The sequence below is a fragment of the Triturus cristatus genome, chromosome 4_1, assembly GCF_964204655.1.
Source record: "Triturus cristatus chromosome 4_1, aTriCri1.1, whole genome shotgun sequence".
NCBI classification, from domain to species: domain Eukaryota; kingdom Metazoa; phylum Chordata; class Amphibia; order Caudata; family Salamandridae; genus Triturus; species Triturus cristatus.
Genome location: NC_140585.1, coordinates 167,799,263 through 167,821,068, shown reverse-complemented (window position 1 = coordinate 167,821,068; position 21,806 = coordinate 167,799,263).

Below are 21,806 nucleotides of genomic sequence, written 5' to 3'. Positions count from 1 at the left end.
AAAATCCTCACGCTAACTGCCTAACGTGAGATTATCGCTGGAAATCCAGCGATAATCTCACGCAATGTGGCGTTAGCTTGATGATAGGGACTCACAAACTTAGCCATGATATCCACATTCCATAGGATATCATGGCTAAGTCAGTCCTGAAGCAAGGGTAAGGAAAGTAGCGATAACAGGGGTTATCGCTACTTTTCCTACCGCTATGCTTCATAGCGTGGGGCTTGATGATAGGAGAAATGTCGCTTAGCGACATTTCTCCTGTCATGTCAGGTCAGGAACGCCCACTTTGCATCTCATTAGAGATGCAAAGCTGGGCGTTAGGTATTCCTACGCTAATGCAAGTTTTCACGCATCAGCGTGAGCTTGCTAATTAGGCGATAAAATTATCGCCGCTTTTCGGACGAAAACGGCCGCAAAAGCGGCGATAATTCTATCGCCTCGCCTTGCTGATATGCCCCTTAGTCTTTTTTTTGGAAGATGAAGAGTTCCACCTCGACGAAGCTGCAGGCTGTAGCTGATGATGATTTCATGGGGCTGGATACCCACTTCTGCCAGGAGCTGCTGAACAGGATTAGCTGCTGTGGAGAAACACATAGCAGGAGCAACTGTGAAGTCAGATGACTGGCGATGCACCATGGGTGGATCGGCAAGTAGTTAGGTCCCTATCACCTCTCGGTTCTCAAAGCCCTTTTAGCAGATAGCTTCTACCTGGGCACTTTCAGCAGCACTTCCTGAATTCCATGATCATGATTAGAGCAGCACTTGGAGGTTGAGTACTCACTCCAGAAGGGTTGAGGTATGAATTCAGGATGTTTGGAGCCTTTTCCGTCCCCTTAGGCTCTGATCAGCAGGTCAGCCATTTAGCCCTTGGAGTCACTCTGAAGTCTTGTTTCCATGCAGGAAAGCAGGTCTCAAGCAGCTGGGCAGTCTTTTGAATGTACGGCAGTGGTTCTCAAACATTTTGGACCTATGGCTCCCTTGACCAGTTGGCCATTGGCCGCGGCTCCCCATTACAATATTTTCTTTTGTGTTTGTGTAAGTAATCCCGACCTCTGTAGTGCATCCATTTTAATCCCTGAAAATAATTGGAATGAAGGTAGGGAGAATAGTGCGTGCAATGCAAAGATGTCTGCTCTGTCTTTCCACAATATTTGTGCACCCTCAGGTGGTGCAGTGAATGCATCTATTTGCTGTTCATGTGCGATCAAACTGAAGCTGGACACATCCAGCCGAATCCCGGGACGCTGGGGTGCTGCGGCGCAGAGTTTGTGAACCACTGGGCTTACATCTGTTAGTGATCTACACAGGATTCAATGAGGAATTGCAATGGCTTGTTCGCTTTGTGATTTTTCCTTTCACATTGACAGGTCAGTAGCCTACCACTGAGGTTCATTTGGACACGAAGTCCACTCGGACGGCTTCCATGTGTCCACATCAATTCCAGTAAAGCTATTTATCAAGAAAGACAAAGCCTATTTTTGTAGCCATGGATTCATGTAATAAAGCCAATGAAAAGAATGCCAGGGCATTCAGAGTAATGCTGGTGCTATACCTCAAATTAAGAAAGTTAGTGCTGTTAAATACTGTCTGCCTATATACAAACCACTGTAATTAGCAACAAAACAGCAGCAATAGCCATAGTATGGAGATGAAAGAAAAACTTTCACAATGCCTCGGAACCACAGGATTCGGTTGCTTCAGGTCAGTCATTTGTATGCTTCACTTCTGCAAGTCTTTCACTGTACTGACACATACATCAAACACTGTACTAAAAGCCAGCCCATTTGTAACGGGAGTGGGCTGCAGTGAAGGCATTCGAACACCCACTAAAGTGCTCAAAATGCATCAACTGAGAGGCAGAGTAAAAAGCCAGGACAGATAGTGTGGACAAAGCCAGGGATGTGGCTCCAGCACCAGAAAAAGCCATCAGGAATTACGGACAAGCATACTGGTGAAAACTGTTATTCTGAAAAAGTACTGGACCTCTTGTTACGAGGCAGTCCTCCAGCCACTTCCGGGTTAATCTTGATGTGATAAGATACATTTTAGACAAAACCTCCCTACCCGTCTTTAATGAAAAAGGACAATATCCGCTGTGTTCCTCAGTGTTATTAATGATGGGCAAATATACAGCAGTGCTGTAAGAGAATAAAGACGCTTCTACTGTAGTGCTGAAGGAGCGACCGGTTTGGAATTGAATTACGCTGGATCGCATTTAGGGCTAGCAAAGTCAAACAGTGAAGGTATCACATAGTAACGTGGGGGCTATGCAGCCCCAATCTTTCGTCCTTCATAAATACTGGAAATAACGAACATAAACATAAATAAATGAGAATATTCATCACTGTGGGCATTGGGCACTGTGGACGACGATTCTTTTTTGAAAATACAGTAAATCTTAATGTCCTTGTGCCATCGACTTGGAAACGTCCTCTGAGACGAGATGCCAATTCCAGTGGCTTGTGCTCATAATAAATACCCAAATACCAAACAGTTTCCTGTCCTGCTGTCCTCGTGTGGGGATTGATAACACTTTCAATGAGGGAAACATCTGCTACCATGTGATAATGTATTACGCCACGAGGCAGCAAGTGCACCACCTAGTGGTCGCCAGGCACTGAGCACCCAGCCTGCATTCCAGAGGCTAGTCTAATTCAGAATACATTATGATCTGCATCTGCTACTGCGGCGCCCTTGGCTGGTGTTGGTGGCACACCAGGGTGCCGCGGCGCACAGTTTGGGAACCACTGATGTACGGGGTAGGCCACAGACAGCAGAGCAGTCCTCTGAGATTCTATTAGCAAGTCTAGACATGGACTAAAGAGAGGGTCTGAGAGCCCTATTTTTTATACATGATGCCCTATTTTCAGTGGATGAAACTTCTGGGGTTTTACCCCTACAGAAGTGACTGGAATTTCCTGCCTCTCTGCTCTAATCCCAGTCTGTCTGAAGGCACAATAGGATTGTATGAAGTTCTTTGTGTGTGAACTGAGGCAGTGTCTTTGAAGTTCAAGTGTGACAGGTGACAGCTCCGACCCACTAATAAAGTCTGGATGTCTCATCATGCCAAAATCATGCCCTCTATTGTGATACTATCTGGGATGAATAAACAAAGACCAACTGTTGACTACAACTAGTCATGAGACACACAATACAGGATGGAGGCACCAAATGGCTAGGACAAGAAAATGGGAACTTTCTAAAAGTTATCTTTTTTGAATTGTGACTTAACGCCCGACTTTACCTCAGACCTCAATATGAAATTTCTACCTGCTACCAAATAAAATTTGTCACATTTTAAATGTAATAAAGTAATCCAAATGTTATACTATGGGTAAGGTAGACCTTTCAACAATGTAAAAATGAAATTGACAGTTTTACCAGGATATGTAAAACTTAAAAGTACATGTCAAATTGTTTTAATGCAATGCACACTGCCCTATGGGCTGTTTAGGGCCTAATCTAGAGTAATTTATAAGTAGTATAAAGCAATGTTTAGGCCTAGCAAAATGTTTATGTTACCAGGTTGAAATCTCAGTTTAAATCTGCAAACACAGGCTGCAGTGGCAAAGCCCATAAGTGGTATTACATTCACATGCCCTGGTAACCTGAGAAACAATTTACGAAGGACTTACAACAAAAATGTGTTCAGAAAGCAGGAGGGATGAAAGTAAAACATTTGGGAGATGACCCTACAGAGATGACCAGGTCCAACAGCACATAATAGTAGTCTTCAGCATAGAACGCTCTTTAACACAAGCATGCAAAGTTTTCTTTGTGACCTTCTTTTATGTCTCAGAAAAGCTATGAAAAGGAGGAGCATGTGGTGGAGTTCTACGTGTTGGGCTTTAGTGTAAAAACTGGGACACCCTACTGATTATTCCTACAATATAAGTTTTGAGACATTTTTACATTAAAATGCCACACCACTGGGTGAATTTCCCGGACCCTTAATCAGTTACTCATAAGATACTCATAGGACTAACTCCCTGTGGTATCAGTAATAAGGCATGCATAGCAATCCTCGAACCATGCAATATTAGTGCATGAGATAAGTGTGAATATGGAAATCCTGTGCAAGCACAAAAACATCAAAGTCACATTTTAGCCCTTGAATACCAGTAAAAAGTTGTTCATGTGAATGAAAATATAATTTAGAACTAGGATGACAAATTTGGATATCACAGGACATCCCTACATACTGTTTCTTCAACTGAAATTCAACAGGCACAAGGAATTGTGACTGCTGAGCAATGCTGACTGAGCCGCACGAGAGAACCATTGCTATCATCCTCTATCAAAACCCATTATCTTATGACCCAGAAACAAACTGCAGCTTGTCAAGCAGTAAGCAAAGGATTCTTGCTTTCCAAAAGGTAGAAAGAGGTTCTTGAGGAAGTTGTTATTAGGGGATGCCAACACCTTCGGGGACTAATTGAGAGTTTAGCAGATGGGTATTCAGTCACAAAAGTGACAGATATCTAGGCCTGGGCAGTGAATTTCGGTCCGTTCACAGAGTTTGCAGAGTTTTGTGCACTCCACACTCCACGGAGCTCACGAAGCGCAGAAAACTCCACTTTGCGATGTGCAGCAGGGATTTTTCCCCACTCGCGATCAGTAAGTTCGCGATTAGGAACGATAAGTTCGCAAGCGCGAGCTGCTGCTCGGGTATATTTCTATCCAAGCGGCAGGAATACCAGCACAAACTGCAGTTCGCAATGCACACCGCTACTTGCGGAGTTTTTTTGTAACTTTGCGGAGTTCCGCGTAGCAAAAATCCACGAACTATGCCTAGGGTTACAGATGTTCCATCCGACTTACTACGAGTGCATTTGGATATAATTATGAGTCCTTACATCGCAGGTCATAAATCAGAAGTGTTTACATTTGAGGTAAAATTTCTGTCTTTTACTTCAGAGGTAAGTGTTTTTTGTATCTTAAACTTTTTATTTATAATGTTAACATTATTTTTTTTAAAGTAACAGTATTGAATATGCTACTTACCAGTATGCATCTGTTCTTGGCATGTAGGGCTGCTGACATTCATATCTGTGCATAGATCGCCGCCTAGTGTTGGGTCCGGATGTTTGCACGTTGTTGTCCTGGAAGAGTCTTCGAAGTATCCCGGGATAGGTGACTCCTCCCCTGGACTACAGTGCGCATGGGCATCCTCTCCATCCTCAGATTGTTTTTCGCCATTGTGGCAGTGATGGAGTAGATACAGAAAGTGATGACCATGCTTACAGTAATTCTGAGAGCTGCAGCTGCTACAGGCGCCGGGGAGGAGGGAGGGCGATATGAATGTCAGCAGCCCTACATGCCAAGAACAGATGCATACTGGTAAGTAGCATATTCAGTTCGAGGCATGTGGGCTGCTGAATTCATATTTGTGCATAGAATGTATAGCAGTGCCCTCTATTAGCGGCGACTACCAGTGCCAGCTGCAGCGGTCTGAAAAAGGGTTTTGAGAACAGCCTGTCCTACAGCTGCCTGCTGTTTTGATTGCACATCTACACAAAAGTGTTTGGTAAATGTGTGTGTAGTGGACCAGGTGGCTGCTCTACATATATCATGCAGGGGAATATTTCCTAGAAAAGCCATGGAGGCCCCTAACTTACGTGTTGAGTGGGCTTGTGGGGGAATAGTTAATGTGCGTTTTGCCTTTTGATAACAAATTTGAATACACTTAACTATCCATCTGGCTATCTCTGCTTTGGAGATGGCGTTACCTTTGTGGTGTGGGGCAAAGGCAACGAACAGTTGTTTTGTCTTCCTGAAGGGTTTAGTCCTGTCGATGTAGTACATGAGGGCCCTCCTTACATCTAGTGTATGGAGTGCTCTTTCCGCGACAGTTTGTGGGTTTTGGAAGAAAACGGGCAGTTCAATAGTTTGATTCATGTGGAACTGCGATATTACCTTGGGCAGGAATTTGGGGTTGGTACGTAGTACGACCCTGTTGGCGTGAACCTGTATAAATGGCTCTTGAACTGTTAGTGCCTGGAGTTCACTAACTCTTCTTAAAGAAGTGATCGCTATCAGGAAAGCTACTTTCCAGGTGAGGAATTGAATCTCGCATGAGTGGAGAGGTTCAAAGGGTGGACCCATCAGGCGTGTGAGGACCAGGTTGAGGTTCCACATTGGAGCCGGTGAGTGGCTTGGTGGAATGACTCGTTTGAGTCCTTCCAAGAATGCTTTGATGGCAGGCACTCTGAATAGTGAGAGGTGCTGCCTGGTTTGCAGATAGGCTGATATTGCGGTCAAATGGACACGTATAGAGGTGTACGCCAGATTGCATCGGTATAGGTGTAAGAGGTAACAAATGATGTTTTGGATGGATGCGTCCAGCGGGTTAATGTCATTATTACTGCAATAAATGACGAACCTTTTCCATTTGGCTGCATAGCAAGCTCTTGTAGTGGGTCTCCTGGCCTCCTTGATGATGTCCATACAGTCAGGTGGCAGGTTGAGGTAGCCAAACTCTAGGACTTCAGGAGCCAGATTGCCAGGTTCAGCTGTTGCGGATCTGGGTGCTGAATCTCTCCATGGTTCTGCGTCAAATGCGCGGGTTTGATCCGCAGCCTTTGATGCGGCACCACAGAAAGTTCGAGGAAGGTGGTGTACCATGGCTGGCGTGCCCACGTAGGAGCAACTAGGACGAGTGTCAGGGAGTGTTGTCTGAGTTTGCGAGCCACCAGCGGTATCAACGGCGCTGGGGGAAAAGCGTACGCAAATCTGCCGGACCAGTTCATCCATATCGCATTGCCCTGCGACTGCGGATGTGGGAACCTGGCGGCAAAGCTTTGGTATTTTGCGTTTTCGCTTGTGGCGAAGAGGTCTATCTCTGGATGACCCCACTGCTGGAAGTACGGTTGGAGTACTGAAGGGTGTAGCTCCCACTCGTGCATCTGGTGGCTGTGTCTGCTGAGCAGATCCGCCATCTGGTTGTCCTTGCCCGGGAGGTGTTCTGCCATGAGGAACATGTTCCTCTGAATGGCCCACTTCCACATGCTCTGAGCCAGATGAGACAACTGTGGAGAGTGTGTTCCTCCCTGCTTCTGTATGTAGTACATGGCAGTCATGTTGTCCGTCCGGATCAACACGACTTTGTTGCACAGATGTACTTTGAATGCCTTCATGGCCAGGAAGATTGCCATCAGTTCCAGAAGGTTGATGTGCATCTTCTTCTGTTGTGTCGTCCATAGTCCCTGCACTGTGTAGTGGAGTACATGAGCTCCCCATCCCTGGAGAGACGCGTCCGCTGTCAGTACTATTTGTGGAACAGGCTCTTGGAACGGTCGGCCCTTGCAAAGGTTTTGTGGATTCCACCAATGCAGAGAGTTGTATGCCCGACCGCTCACCAACACTAGGTCTTTCAACTGTCCTTGAGCCTGATTCCACTGCCGTGCTAAGCACTCCTGAAGCGGGCGCATATGTAATCTCGCGTGTGGGACTATGAAAATGCAGGAGGCCATCATGCCTATCAACTGCATGAACACTCGCGCTGGAAGTGAGTGTTGGGGTTTGAACCTGGAGATCAGCATTTGCATGCTGTTGATCCTCACTAAATTTGGCTGAGCTGTGGCCGCCAGAGTGTCTATAGTCGCACCTAGGTACTGTTGTACGTGTGCGGGCTGGAGATGGGATTTCGGGTAATTTAGTGAGAATCCCAGACTGTGAAGGAGGTGAATGGTGCGGGACATGTGGTTGGCACATTGCCAGGCTGATTGTGCTTGAACGAGCCAGTCGTCCAGGTAGGGGTAGACGTGTACGTGCGGTCTCCGTAGATGTGCCGCCACAGTAGCTAGGCACTTCGTGAAAACCCTGGGTGCTGTTGTCACGCCGAAGGGAAGGACTTTGAATTGGTAGTGCTGCCCCTGAACAGTGAACCTGAGGTATTTTTTGTGTGAGGGGTGAATGGGTATGTGGAAATACGCATCCTTGAGGTCCAGCATGGCTAGGAAGTCTCCCTGCTTGAGAAGCGGAAGGACTTGCTGGAGAGTGAGCATGTGAAAGTGCTCGGAAAGAATGTATCGGTTCAGGGGTCTTAGGTCTAATATAGGTCTGAGTGACCCGTCCCTTTTCGGTATTAAAAAGTAGAGGGAGTACACTCCCGTACCCTGCTCGTGGACGGGTACGACCTCTATAGCGCCTTTTAGAAGCATACTTTGCACCTCCTGCTGTAAGAGCGTTAAGTGCTCTGAGGACATAGGACGGTTTCTTGGAGGTATTGTGGGTGGAGTGGAGGTTAGCTCTAGACAGTAACCGTATTTGACAATATTTTTGACCCACCTGTCCGTGGTGATGGAGTTCCACGTGGACAGGAACCTTTGTAGCCTTCCCCCGACAGGTGTTATGTGGTCGGGAGGAGTGGAGAGGGCGTCACTGCTTGTTCTTGGGGGAGGACCTGGTGTTGCCGTAGCCGCGTCCTCTTCCCTTTGTACTGGAGCCACGATATCCACCCCGGGTGTTTTTATCGTAGGTGGTTTGTGTATTGCCCTTGTTGTATGTCTGCTGTGACCCCTGTCCTCTACCTGCTCCTCTATTTCCGGGGCGACGAAAGGAGCTGCTCCGAAAGGATGAGTCTGGAGAGCCCCCATGGACTTTGCGGTGTCCGTGTCCTTTTTTATTTTCTCAAGGGTGGTGTCAACCTCCGGTCCGAATAAATAGTCGGGGTTGACAGGCTGGTTGAGTATATTATTTTGCACCCCAGGTTTGAATCCGGAGATTCGCAACCAGGCATGTCGTCGCAGCATGACGCTTGTGTTTATGGCCCTGGCAGCCGTGTCTGCGGCATGTAGTGCACACTTGATGGAAGCATTTGTGAGTAGCTGTCCCTCTCTGATAAGAATTTCTGCACCTTCTTTGAACTGGTCAGGGAGATGTTGGAGTAGTTGCTCCAATGTGTCATAGTGCGCTCTATCGTAGCGAGCGAGGAGCGCTTGAGTGTTGGCTATGCGCTATATGTTGGCAGCTTGGGCGGCAACTCGCTTGCCAGAGGTCTCTAACACCTTGGACTCTTTGTCCGGGGGAGGAGCGTCACCTGTCGTTTGCGAGTGTGCCCTCTTGCGAGCATTCGCTACGACAATGGAGTCTAGTGGTAATTGGCCTCTGATGTAAGTAGGGTCCCCAGGCGCCGATCTGTATTTCTTATCGATCCTGGGGTTTATCACCCGTGCCCTGGTGGGTTCTTTGAAGATGTCCTTGGCTGGTTTGAGGACCCCTTTCAACATGGGCAGAGTTTTTACATGCCTTTCTGAGGATGCGAAGGTGTCCATAAGAAAGTCGTCCTCGACGGTGTCAGAGTGAAGCTGCACTCCATGATTATTCGCGGCACGTTCAATAAGAGCGTTGAACGCTGCAGTGTCCTCTGTGGGAGATGTTTTCGCCCCATAGAGTTGTGGGTCCTGTGCATCTAGAGGTGCACCTGGGTCTACAGGGTCGCCCCAAGTTTGATCAGGGTCCTGTTGGTCATCAGGGTCTATGTCTCCGTGGTAGGGGACTTGGTCACCCATGTAGTCCTCCAACGCATCCGTGTCGGAGTGTGTGGGAGAGAATGATTGTGGATCCTGGTAGGGCGAGTGGAAAGATTCGCAAAGGACAGGTTCTGAGTCCACAGGCAGCTTTCTTTTTAGTGGGATCCGGAAAGGGTCCAAAGGTGGCTCCGAAGTTATCCTCCGTTCGTGGATAACCATCCTGCCGGTGTTGGCGTCGATGAGATGTGACGGAGACGTCTCAGCAGGTGTAATTGTGGTGTGGGTGACCCGTGTCCTGAGTTGGAACATTTTCGGGATCGTGGACGGAGGCAGGCCAAAAGTAATGTTGGCTGGCACCGAAGAGGCTGCTGGAGCTTTTATTGGGCCGGAGCCCGACGTGTCCTGGAGGACCGTTTTGGTTTTGCTGCTTTGTGCCGCAACAGGTCGCACTTGGAGCGCCTTTGAGGCTTTAGCGCCGACCAGGTCTGTAGAGGCGGCCGTGGACTTTTTCGGCGCCGGTGGGTCATCGAGTCGAGGGGCGGGAATGGCCGTCGACGTCTTCGATGCATGAGGCTTTGGTGTTGCCGTGGAAGCGATGTGAGACGCAGCAGGCAGTGTGACCTTTGGTGTCGGAGTCGATGGCGTCGGTGCCGGGAGCCGATCAGGTTTGGTGGCACCGAAGGCCTTTTTCCGTATGCCGACTCCGACGTCGGCCGCTTCAAGTTCGGCACCGAAGTCTCGCTTGGTGCGCTCGGTGCCGACGCGTTTCGCTGGCGTCGAAGGTGTGGAAGGCCTCGATCCGACCAGCGCCACTTTTGGTTTCGGTTTCAATTGAACCAGTGCAGCTTTCGGTTTCGGTTTGGAAGAAGGGAAACCAGCCGGTTTAGGTAATAATGGCTGCCGCTGAATGTCCGAGGCCGGGCCCGAGGGCGGGGCCGAAGAACTGCGGGATAGGTCTCGGGTACGGCCCGAAGGCGATCCCTCGACCGGAGCCATAGACTGTGGCACTGGGCTCTCTTCAGTCTGAACGGGTAGGCCTTGCTCGTCATTGGAGCTACTCTCTTCGGCCCCTAAGGCCTCATCGTAGTCTCCTACCTCGGTGTCGTCTTCATCTCTGCGAAAGAGTGATTCGTCGACGTCGTCCGATCCGGAGTCATGTTCGGAAACGGGACTGGAGGGTAGGATCTCCAATTCTTCGACATCTTCGGTCTCGGCGTTGAAGATGTCTGCCGGGGCCGGTGCCGCGTGCTGCGCTTCGAGTCTCGCCGCTCGTCGATTCCGTAGAGTCTTCTTGGAACGGAACCGGGCACAGGCCATGCATGTAGATTCGTTGTGATCCGGCGAAAGGCATTTGTTGCACACCGGATGGACGTCGATGTGGGGATATTTCGCATTGCATACCGGACACCTTTTGAATGGTGTCCTCGATTCCATCGTCGATGTCGTCGATGGGCAGGTAAGATGCGAAAAGTCGGTTCTGAAAGTTAGTAAACTAACAAAGGTAGTATCGAAACCGATCGAGAAAACAGTACCGACGCGAACTAGAGGCCTTTTGCCTCGACAAAGTTTTTCCTAACTTGAGTTAAGATAGCACATCCGAACCCAATGGCGTAAAAAAACAATCTGAGGATGGAGAGGATGCCCATGCGCACTGTAGTCCAGGGGAGGAGTCACCTATCCCGGGATACTTCGAAGACTCTTCCAGGACAACAACGTGCAAACATCCGGACCCAACACTAGGCGGCGATCTATGCACAGATATGAATTCAGCAGCCCACATGCCTCGAACTTTCAAATTTGAATTCAATGTAAGCAATTATTGAGGTAAAAAGTAATTAAATGTAAATCATGGTATCACAAATACATTCTGCAGGATTGTGCAGGTCATAGGCCCTGCCAAGTGAGTGTTGGTTGCCTGCAGTGGGTGGGCCTCAGGGCCAACTCATCACGGCACAGGTGAAGGCTGTGCACAGAAGAGTTGTTGGGCATCCATGTGAGGTTGCGCAGTAGTGCTGGGTCAGGCGCAGATCCTTGCAAGTAGGCAGGCCATACATCTAATCCCTGTGGTGCACAGCCAAAGATCATGTGCAGTGGGCACTTTGCTACCCGCTGACATTTGCTTACTGTTCTTTTTCTGGCTCCTGACTGTATCGCTGTAAAGCTGACGTTGTCCCTTCTCAATAGGCTGCAAAAAGTTTCAAAAGACTTCTGTAATTCGCAATCCTGACATGGGATACATGACTGTAATGCATTTAATAAGCTACATCAATGCACTTGAAGTGCTTTAGATATAACATTTTGCAACATATCATGCCAGTTTAAAATAACATGTTTTCATATCTAGCCATTGCTTCATGCCTAATGAAACCCAACACATTTTCACTCTTTTATTATTTTCATTACATTTCTCTGGGGCAAATGTCACATATGTTACACTCTCTCCTGCCAGAGACAATTAATTGGACCTAGTGACTCAAGGGTGTTTAAGTTGAAAAGAGTGCAGTACACACTTCAAATTATCCCACCTTATCAGGAATCCATTTATTTCCTAAATGTAAACCCCAAATTTATTTCCACTGAATTGTATAGGATCAAACCATTTTTATCATCACCCTCTTAGGCACTTCCCAGTAAACACCTGATGAATTGTGAGTAATATGGGTATTGGATTGATCCCCTCACTCATTTTCTAAGGTTCACTTTTAGAATAATGGGAACTTTTACTAGCATCTGCAGGCACGCGAGCAAGTTCTTCTTCGTCAACAAGGTACAGTCACCACCTCCGACCCCAAAGACGGATTCACTTCTAGGTAGTTGATTTTGCCCTCATTGAGGTTTGAACCATTACTGTCTTTATGCATTTCAATCTTTGTCAGAGTTCCACTTTGTTTCTTTAAATCTGTGTGGTTTTCGGTCTGGACGACGTGTGCGAAGACTTGCTTTTGATTACAGTTGAGGGCCTTGAACAAAGAACAAATAGAAGTACAATGGTTTTACACATTCTGCATACATTTCTGTTTAGCTCCAGAGCAGCCATAACCTTTGATCAACACAATGCACTTTCTAAAAAGTAGGGTCTAGCAAATTCTCCTGCACTGCCCCCTACTGCATTTTATTGCTGATATTCTTGTTGTGCTAAACAGTCATCAAAAATTGTATTAAAAAATATGACACAACCCTGGTAACGCATGGAATGCATCACTTAATTTACCATGGCGGCAATTAAGCTGGTAGCTGGTTTCTTCTAAATGTGTCACTTAAGTGAGAATTCCACCAACATGAAATGTCTTGTACTCTCCTTGTTAAAATCGCTCTGTACTGAATCCTTACACGAGAGTAGCATCACTGGAGTTTTTATCCTTCATCTAGCGCTAGATTTTTCATAATCCATCTGCACAGGAAGTGACATCACAGGATATCCCATCGACCATCTGCACAGGAAGAGAAACTCTCTTCCCCCTCCTTGGACATCCTTAATGGTGCTCGAAAAGCTAGCACAACCTCCCCAGCACCAGAAACCAGGCTGCTGCCTCTTCCTGCCTCTTCCCACCTATGACCCTCCATGCACTCAACCCAGGATGCCGTCCACAGTCTGCTGCCTCATCACACTTTTCTCAATGTTTTGAGGAAAGGATGGTGGGTCCCTTGGGATAGTATAAATGCAAAAAGAACAAGCATTTGCAATGCAATAGTCTCGCCCTTGGGGCCTAATAAGTATTTAGCCATGCAGCATATTATTTGCAGCTGGGGGCCAGTAGCAGTGCCACCGGGAAGTGAGTAATTAAGAAATGAAAATAAAAAAAGTACATTGTTTTGCCTGTGTCTTGTAGGACAGGTAATGTAAAATTTAGAACTAACTGTATACTTGTTATGGTAAGCTAGCTCGAATCACGAAACCATGTGCTCTAACCGATAGCGCCTTAAAGTCATTCCAGCGACATAAATGAATAATTTGGAGATGGCTTTTGCAAATCTGCTTAAAATTAGTAGTACTGTCAGGGTGTAGGGGGCATTCCAAAAGCAACATATAAGAAACTTATGCACTCTGTAGCCAGGTTTGTTTATCAGAAGAGCTATTACTTTTGTAAGCTATGTTTAAAATGTTACTATTATAAGTTAAATAAAAGAATGATATTGCTGAAGCGGGCACTCTTTGATACTTGACTCTGAGTTGCAACTGAGTTGAAACATGTTCTCGTTAACTGTAGTGAGCACTGCAAATAACACGGGGGTCAGACAGAATGTCATGGGATCTTCTTACGGATAGGTTTGTTTTGAGCCTGACTATGTCCCGAGAGAGGTGAAGTGTGTTGTACAGTTTATTGTAACTTGTTATGTTTGTTCCCTGTTGGCATTCAGACTTTTTAATCACAGCCCACATGTTGCATGTCACTTGCAGCTCCAGGTGCACCTGCTTACCAGGAAGTGGCAGGACTAGAGCACGGTTCACAGGTGAAAATATGAAAGTAATTTTGAGTGGTGGATATGTTAGTCAGTTTTCTGGATTGAGAAGAATAGTGGAGGGATAGAAGAGGGAAAAATGTTTGCATTTATTTAGCGCTTGCTAACCTTGATGGGGTGCTGAAGCGCTTTTTAGGCAAGTAGCACGCTACTTCGGAACCATAAAGGATTAGTGGTGAATTAGTATAGTGAAAATATGAAAGTCATTTGAGTGGTGGATATGTTAGTCAGTTAGGTGCGTCAAAAGGGAGCCAAGACAAGACGAATTTTTGGCAAGAGAGCTGGATGTGGGGGGCAGGATGCGTTAGGGGGTGGCTCACCATGCAAGTGACGAGGTGAAAGTGTCGAGGGACGGAGCACGGATGGTCACACATGGCACAGGCAGAGTTACAAAGGGCCATCCAGTGAATTAAGTCACACAGTGTACCAGGCAGACATCCCAGAGGCTCATTAGAGACACAAACTTACGCAATAGGAATGACTGCAGTCTCCCCATTGCCTTATATGGGCAAGTACTGTACTGTCTGGTACTTGGTCTCAGTACTGCTGCAATGACTATAATGAGAGAGTACTTAACAGGTTCTCTAAATAGTGAGTACCTGCTTTTCTATATTTCCATTTAAATCACAGTCTCTCTCTTGGCCGCTGGTGGGTCTGTAGAAGAAAGTGATGGAAGGATGCTCACATTAATATCTGCCAACAGCGACCACTAGGGACCAATCACGAGGGGCAACATCTGCCAGCATAGAGCAAGTTCACATGATGAGCTTTGTACAACAGACAATCTAACCCCACAGCCCCCCTCCTCCCCCGTGCAACCACCTGGTACCATGGCCGGGACCAAGAAGGAAAGCAGCCTGGCATACCCCTGCAAAGGGCATGGTGGGGAGAAGTGTGAAGGAAGGAGGAGGAAACAGGTCGGTAGGAAGGGGTGGGTGCCAATATGCAATCCCCATGACATGCATCCGGAACTGTGGGAGTTACCCCGGTGATCGAAACTGTGTAAGGAGGTCCTGCTGGCGATGCTATTTGCCATGTGTAAAGCATTTCAGACATCATGATAGTGTAGGGGCAGGAAATGGGGACAGGTACACTTTGTGTATAAATATATTTGAAAAAAGAGACAAAAACCACAACCTCCACACACCAATTTTGCGCGCATCAGAATGAGGGGAAAAATCTGAAACAAACCTAGGACACTGAAGCATAACTAATAATAATAACAGCTGTACACGCCCCCGCTGCCAAAAAATTTTACCATGTGATGCAAAAGGGTACACTTCTTGCCGTTGGATCGCGCATGAGAAAGTTTTGTCACTAGAGGTGGCAATTTGTTAACATTGAGCCCCACCAAATATAATCTTTACTTTTTTACATTAAAAGTCGTACATATTTTGTTAGAAAGCATCCATTGCAAACAAACATTTGTAGCAATGAAAAAGGGCACTCATTTCATCATTAGGCTCCGTAGGAATCCCACGACGCCCACTAATGAAGAGGCATTCCCGCCTGCTATGCTAAAAGACATAGTAAACTAGCAACAAATTTAACATACAGTAACATGTTGAACCTGAAAAAAGTTGGCAAAGTATGTGGAAAGTGTGCCACATACATTTTTGTATATCAAATTACCGATTAACACTTTTCTGGATGAGCACGAGAGCGCTTAATGGGAGGCATGGAACAACTTCGCCAGATACTTAGAATGTGCCGTGAAGACATAACCACATGATTGTGCGCAGCGCCTCATGTCCATTGAGCAGCTTAAGCGCTACATCAGTGGGCATTGCAGCTTCACGATTCCCGCTCCCCCAACCCAACCACCCACCCTCAAAGCGGTAAAAATGTGGGATAGAGTACAGGAAGAGCCCTCACACCAATGAGCTCTCCCAAGCTGCCGATCCTCACTCACCCTATCTGGACTGATCGTTCTGTGGCCCACGGAGGTCGAAGTGGGCGGGTACTAACAGCAAGTGAAATCCCATTGGCTTAAAAAATATAATTAAAAAACCCTTCCCCACAAATGTGGTGAGGACTCCCCCCTCGCCCCCCCCCCAGAGTCCTACCGGGATAGGGGCCCTGAAGGTGGTGGGGGGAAGGAGGGCGTCACACCCCTGGAGCGCGAAAAGACAGCCTCTGATCTGAACATAGACAGCCACCGCTGAATCTCACTCAAGATTCTATTCTATTTTATTTAATACCCATATTTAATACATTCATATCGAGCTGCAGGCTAGGGAGACACAATTTGACTAACCACAGCTTAAAATATTTACTGGTGCCCACGTCTTCGCTCTTTTCATGTTCCCGTTTTAAAGAAGCAGAGCACACCGGAGTGGATGCCTACGTGTGCCCCGGGGGCAACGCAGACTGCGTGCAGGAGCATTGTAGTCCGTCCCTGCTTGTGCCCCCGGGGCACTGTAAACTGCATATGTTCCCGTTTTAATTAGAAAAAGCACACCGGAGTGGATGCCTGCTTGTGCCCCGGGGGCACCGCCGACTGCGTGCAGGAGCACTGTGGTCGGTCCCTGCTTGTGTCCCCGGGGCACTGTAACCTGCATGCAACAATACAGCAATGCCGAAGACACGCACTGCCCTTGTAATCGAAAGGCAGGGATTGCGTGCGCATCACTGCTTGTTCCACCGCAATACTCAAGGGGAGTCAATTGTTAAAACAAGCGACAGCTTTAGTCGGTAAAGAAGTTTCTTTGCTTTCTGTTAAAACAAGCATTGGCACTGCATGGGATTGCATGCGGGCCACATATCACGAAAGGGAGGGCGCAAGAAGGCATCAGACTGCAGGAGGAAGGGGGAGGCACAGAAGAAAGTAGTCTGTGCAGTAAAGGGGCCAATAGCCGTGGAAGGACACAAATGAAGACATGTCCATCATAAGGAGGGACTAACACGCCTACAACCAATCGAAAGGCAGCATTTAAGACACAAGCCAATGGAAATGATGGGCGGAGAGTGGGTGGGGCTTCCACGAAGCTTCCACACTACAGTGTATACTGCATGTCTCAACGAGACAGCGCAAGCGCTGCCGAGGCGAGACCTAAAAATTTATGGACGGAATGCTGAACAATGCAAACATTCACCCGCAGTCACAAAGATCTGGGTTTAATCCATTGTTCTTTATCTCACCATGCCATCCCAGCTTAGACCCACCCATATGCAAATTAGACTTGACACTGTTCCTCATGGGAACAGTCCAGCACGAAATGCTTAGCCAGGCCCTCCCTGGACCTGAAACAAGCATACTGGGAACGTTTCGGGTCTTCACCCTTCAACAGCCAGGCTAGTTTGAATTCAGTGGTGCAGTGAGCACGGGGCCCACATAAAAGTCAAAAGTTCAGAGTTACTGACTGATTGTGTTCAGGGTGGAGGAGGCTGCAACGAGCAGGTAGAGCACCATGGATGGTCATCACTGTAGCGCATAGAGCAGGCCACTCTTGGACTGTCATCGGTGTAGCTCGAAGAGACAGTCTGCTGTAGTGGACAGTCATTGCTGTAGCTTTGACTTGGTGGTCACAGCGGGCTGTCATTGCTGTAGCGTAAAGTGTGGCCTTCATGTTGCCGATTGTTGCTGGTGGTTGCTGTAGCCTGAAGAGCAGGTCTCACTGGAGTTTCATGTTTGTGACCACTTCTAGTGGCAGAACCTTGGTGCAAACTGGCCCATTCGTAGTTGCGAGCGAGGAAGCACAATCTTCAGGATTTTTACTTTTTTTTCAGAGGAGTACAATCTGATGCCTGCAAAGGGTCCAGCATTTGGGAAGGAACCTTTTGGGGATCAGGGACACAATGTGGCAGAAGCCAGTAGGGCCCAGGCACCTGACCTATGAGACTTTAGAGCCTGACTAATAAGTATGAAAAAGGAAGATTGAGGTCTGGCAAAAGCATTCACAGGGGTATGAGAGGCAATACGTTTGAGGATTTATGCCGTATATACATAAGGTATGAAGAATTAAAGACTCCACGTTGATGCTTGTATTCTTATGCTGTCTTTATTCTTGATGTTCTGAAAGATCAATACAGCCTTGATGTACTCAAAGTTCGATACTGCCAACGCATTTCGCCCAAACATGGGCTTCTTCAGGGCTGTTTAAAATTATACAATAGATAAACGCTATATTACTTACAAATCTATTGATTTGAACTGTGTTAGCAAAGTGCAACAAGAATATTAGCATTTTGTGGTGCTAAGTGGTTCGTAGAAAGAATGAAACAGACAGGTGTCTTAAGTAAGGTAGGGACCTCTCCAGAAAAAGAAAAAGAAAAGAGGAGGTGATGGTTTGTATTAGTGTGTGGAATTTAAAAAAAAGGAAAAATAAATAAATAAAAAGGGAGAAAGCGAGTATAAGCTACTGTGGAAGTAACCAGGGAACCCTAAAGGGCAGGAATAGAGTGAAAAGGAAGGCTAAACTGAGGGTGGCATTTAAAAGTCCCAAAAGTGGTTTGAAGAAAGGTTTGTAAGAAGAGGTCGTGCTTACCAAGGTATAATAACCATTAAAGCGCCTTTGGTCAGGATAGGTGTTGGCGCAAAGGAATGGGCTAAATCAGAAGTACATTCTGATCAGTAAGAGTAGAAAATACAAAGGCGCAAGGAGCCACTGACCTCTCAGTGGGTTCGCTGAGATGATCCTGGGAAAACGAGGAGACTGTAGGACGCCTCCTATTGGCTAATCCTTAGTCAGGATATGGAAATCTAGGAGGAAGACGGCGCTTGTTAAAAAGTAAAAAGAACATGACTGGTAAAAAGTACAGTAAAAACTATTGGAACAGGTAAATTGAGCCATATGTCGTGTTGCATTATGGTTCCATGTAAGTTACCATAGCCAGAATCGATAATGAGTGAGTTAGCATTGGTGAATATTAGTGACAGTCGGGCGGTGAAAGAACGAACTGTAACAGTGATTAGAAGATTATAATGAAGGGTGAGAACAGTAAGCCACCCCTGCATAATATTTTGTGAACCAGTGGGGTGTGAGTCAGAAGTACTGTAAGTGAGCTGAATGTTAAGGGAAATTGGCAGGTACCCCAGACTGGCGAGCTCTTAATGCGTATTAATGCAAAAAGTCAGGCGCGAATTCTAAAATTAAAGAGATGCTGTCCACAATGTCAGAGAAGGCAGAGAAAACCAAACTGAATGAGGTCAAAAGTGCGCGTTAAGATTTAGACAGTCTTTTATAAAACCGTGGCAATGGACACCAAACAAGACCCCAAATTGACAAAAGTCAAATGTGCACGGACAGAACAGGAGTTATCAGCAGTCCTTTAAAAAGAATTAAAGACAGTTTCACCGTCCCGTACCCATTTAGAAATATGTGTTCTCGTCTCTTTTAAAAAATCACAGTGGGCTCCGAAAAACGGCTAAAATCTAACGTGCACGTAAAGGAAGGAGTTTGCAACAATCTTTAGCATACGTGACAGACAGTCTCACCGACCCCTAATGTTAACAAAAAGGGAAGCAAAAGTCATACTAGTAAGATATCAAAGTCGCGCATGGTGAGCCCTTGTCAGAAAATAAGGCGTTGTTGGGCGCAAGGTTTAAGACAAATAGCCCAACACGCAGTAAGCATACAATGTGCCTGGGATAATCTCGCTATGGTAGCGAATATGGGACTTACTTCGATAAAGTGGTATGGTCCGTGTGCAGGGAGCCTTCAGCGCCGGTACGTCCGTCGAGGTAGATCGGTGTAAGAACGTACTGTATCATGCCTATTTGAGTTTGCCGCCGGTCAATTACTTCCGGGGTGTGATCAATTAAGGGTGAGGAAAATCTAAAGTGCAACTTGCTAAGTTCACGCCTCCATGTTGCTTGAGTTCCGATGCCTAATACACTGCTATATTCGATTAGCTAACGTGGCCATGTGGGTCACAGCCTCGCATTTAGGGAAGCATGCCAAAGTTGGGTGCATACAAACAGGAGCAGGGTACTGCGATGGGATCCAAGTTTGCTCCTTCGTACGCGAACCTCTTTATGGGGTGGGTAGAACACACCTACGCATGGTCAGTAGCGGCCTCAGAATGAATGGACATAACCAGTTCTGGGGCTGCTACATTGATGACATAATCATCATATGGACTGGCACTGGACCAGAGTTGACAGAATGCTTCAACTTTCTCAATTGGAACACACTGAACGTTGCCTTCACCTTGGAAATGTCACTATCATCCATACACTTTCTTGATCTTGAATTTTATGTTCAGAATAACAGAATACACAGTACCCTTTATAGGAAAGACACTGCAGTCAACATTATCTTACACTATACAAGCTCTCACCCTACATCCACGAAGAAGGCCATCCCTTATGGAGAAATGGTACGTATTCGGAGAAATTGTAGCGAAGATGAGAAATTCGAAATCCATACTAAACTTAACATGGAGAGACTGCACAGGAGGGGGTACGAACAAAATATCTTACACACAGCTAGAATCCGAGCTAGAAAACTCAGAAGGGAGGACATACTCAAAAACACCAGCAAGGACAGAAACATGGGCAAGGAGAGACTCTCATTTATTACGACACACTCAACACTCAATCATGAGGTGTTCAAGATACTTGGCAAACAGTTGCCACTTCTCCAGGGGGTACCAGGGGTAAACAACATTATCTCTCAAAAACCTTCCATGACATTCAGAAAGAGTAGAACTATCAGGGACAGCCTATGCCCTTGCTACACGGTATTAAAAACACCCCCTAAACAAGTCTGTCTGCACAAACCTCTAGGATTCTACACTTGCGGCTCCTGCAAAATCTGTAACCTAGAGTACAACAAAACCACTGCCTTTAGATATAACACAGGTACACAACACAAGAGACACCACTTCATCAACTGTCTTAAGAGCTTTGTGGTATACATACTGATCTGCGGTTGTAGCAAAATCTATGTGGGGAGCAAAGTGAGGCAACTTAAAACCCGTATACAGGAACATCGCAGAGCCGCATTGCATGGGGACACCACATATGCTATAGTCTCACACGCCTGCAAAGATGGTGTAGATAGATCTAAATGTCGCTTTCATGGCATAGAGGGGGTAACACCGATTAAAAGGGGTGGTGACAGAGAATTAACTCTCAGACAACTAGAAGCCAAGTGGATCTGTACTCTTCGGTCAGCCACCTTGGGATTCAACAGTGATAACGAAATGCACCACTTTCTGTAGCCTTGTTCCATGCTACAATGCTGATGTCTTACATCAATTTCTTCAGAAATTTTAGCAGTGTACTCTCTGGGAATGCTATATTTAGCACATGCATTCTAACGCTTTAGCTCTACATACGAATGTAAATTGTAATATCCTTTGTCCTCTCACTTCATTCGCTATGACATTGCATTCGGTACTGATTATAACATGTAATATATATGGTATTGAACAAGACTGTGCTCTCTGGAAATGCTATAATTAGCTCATGTATTCTAACGCGTAAGCCTATTATACGAATGGAAATTGTGAAATCCTGTGTTCTCTCACCTCACTTTCTATGAGATCACACTCCGTACGGAATACGATACGTGTACTATATATGGTATTGAACAAAACTGTGCTTTCTACCATTAGAATGTTTAACTGTATTTGGTTACAAATCTCCAGCACAATTTTTCGTATTCTCTATTCCATGTCCGACGTCTCAGTCATTCCCAACAATACCTTTTACGGACTAGTCAGTTTAATTAATACGTGTAATCAGAAGACCATCAAGAAATTCTTGTAACACTGTTTAAAGAAATGTCACCCTATTATACTGATATGATCAGTCTGTCAGTGAAACTCACTTATTAACAATGTCACAAAAAACTGTGCAATATGCAATCAGAATACTTTTCTTAAACTGTATTGTTATAACGCAGCACACCTTAACAGTAC